Source organism: Oratosquilla oratoria, chromosome 10 (assembly GCF_046742065.1).
Source record: "Oratosquilla oratoria isolate Oo_2021 chromosome 10, ASM4674206v1, whole genome shotgun sequence".
Taxonomy (NCBI): Eukaryota; Metazoa; Arthropoda; class Malacostraca; order Stomatopoda; family Squillidae; genus Oratosquilla; species Oratosquilla oratoria.
In genome coordinates this window covers 27,490,656-27,493,155 of record NC_134786.1, presented here as the reverse complement: position 1 = coordinate 27,493,155, position 2,500 = coordinate 27,490,656, and positions in this window count along the sequence as shown.

Here is a 2,500-nt window from a genome sequence, read left to right as displayed (position 1 = left end):
GGGGGACGTGTCCTATGGTACGGAGGGGTGCCCCCGAGGGTCATCAGGCCTCTCGGCAGCCCCATACATCCGACCAATAATGGTCCTCTAACGCCTTCATGGCTCCCTTTGTGAGGCCCTAGGCGTAGACTTTGACCTTTTCCACTCGTAATCCGTTCCCCATACGTCTTCGAGTCGTCCGTGGTAAGAATCCGGGCCTCTCGGAGGACAAGGGGACGTGTCCTATGATACGGAGGGTGACGCCCCGAGGGTCATCAGGCCTCGGCAGCCCCATACCTCCGAGCTTCAATGGTCTTCTAACGCCTCACGGCACCACCCTCCTTCCAGGTTTCTTAAGCAAAAAAAAAAAAAAAAAAAAAAAAAAAAAACACCACCCAGCCCTTCTCATGAGCCACAGCCAACCTCTTATCAACTTCACTTGGCTTGAGTTTAAAGATGACTTACCTGATGTTCCACCCCGAAGTAAAACACAAAAGAACTTTAGACTTAGGGAGTCTAGTGTTAGTTAAAATGAGTATAAATTAGTTCAAAGAAACTACAATCATTTAGTGTAATGAGAAGAGGAAAATCAGTTTTAAATAGTACAGTTTAAGTTGGCGCAAAGTGCTAGGTATTACATAAATAAAATGCCTTGACCTTGAAAAAAAAAAAAACAGGTGGAAATGGACATGACTTTTCCTATTCAACTTGAGCTAATCTACAGTCATGATGGTCGAGAATTTTACCATGTTAAAATTGATTTCCACGCTCACTGTGACTTAGGTCGAAATGACCATGACTTTTCCTATTCAACTTAAGCTAATCTGTAGTCATGATGGTCAAGAATTTTACCATGTTAAACTAATTCAACGCCCACTGTGACTCAGGTCGACATGAACATGACTTTTCCTATTCAACTTAATTTAATCTACAGTCATGATGGTCGAGAATTTTACCATGTTAAAATTAATTTCGACGCTCACTGTGACTTAGGTCGAAATGAACATGACTTTTCCTATTCAACTTAAGCTAATCTGTAGTCATGATGGTCAAGAATTTTACCATGTTAAACTAATTCAACGCCCACTGTGACTCAGGTCAACATGAACATGACTTTTACTATTCAACTTAATTTAATCTACAGTCATGATGGTCGAGAATTTTACCATGTTAAAATTAATTTCGACGCTCACTGTGACTTAGGTCGATATGAACATGACTTTTCCTATTCAACTTAAGCTAATCTGTAGTCATGATTGTCAAGAATTTTACCATGTTAAACTAATTCAACGCCCACTGTGACTCAGGTCAACATGAACATGACTTTTACTATTCAACTTAATTTAATCTACAGTCATGATGGTCGAGAATTTTACCATGTTAAAATTAACTTCGACGCTCACTGTGACTTAGGTCGAAATGAACATGACTTTTCCTATTCAACTTAATTTAATCTACAGTCATGATGGTCCAGAATTTTACCATGTCAAAATTTATTTCAACGCTCACTGTGACTCAGTGATGTCACGGTATGATAAGATGACGTCATTATGTGATAAATTGACGTCACCATGTAGTCCTATGACGTCAATTTGTGTCCCTGTGACGTCACGAGACGATCCTATGGCGCCATGATCAATCCGGTGACGTCACAGTATAATCACATGATGTCACTAGGTATTAAACATATAGAAGTCCGCTTGTGGGTGAAGACGCTCGCCACGGGCTTCGAGGACTTCCCGCGGGAAGACTTGGGGTGAGTTGGATACATACCGAGGGTCCAGGCCCGTCTTCGTGGGAGACGCTCAGGGAACGTCTTCACCCAGGACGAAGCCTCTTGACTAACGCCCACGGACGAGGTCGCTCGGAAACGAACTTGGCCTCGCATACTCCCTTTCGGTTTCTCGCTTGCCCCGAGGATCTTCACGAAACTAGTGAGAGTGGTAGGCGTACGTTGGACGGAAGCAAGCGTCTCCACACTCATGTTCCTAGACGGCTAGTTGATGCATTTGCCCACCGGGGAGGGTGCATCGGCCGACATCTCAGTGGCTCTGAGTGTGTTGGCGGACGTGGAGTTCGGGGTGGACTGGGACGGGTCTGCCCTTGCTCCCACACAGAGACTTTATTGGCTCGGGATTGAGTGGGACACAGTCAGCGTCCTTCGGGTGCTCCCCTGCGCCAAAAGAGCGTGCTTCTCTCACACGTCCTCCCTCCTTCGGTGGCGGGGGGGGGGGTTGCCTCAACTTCGCGACCTCGGCCCTTCCACTGAGCCGCTTGGGGCACCGACGGCTGGTACGGGAGGTCGACAGGAGCATACTGCTTCTCCCGCGTGACCTGCCCGGGCCGATACCCTCAGCACTCCACAGGTTGTTGCGTCCCTGGCTTCGGTCGGGGGCCCTACGCCGGTCGCTCTATCCAGGTTTCAAGAGATCTACGTAGTGTAGCAACTACGCCCACAAGTGTTCGAGTCGTTCTCCCTCCGCTACGGCACCCCAGAGGTGGACCTGTTTGCCTCCCCAAA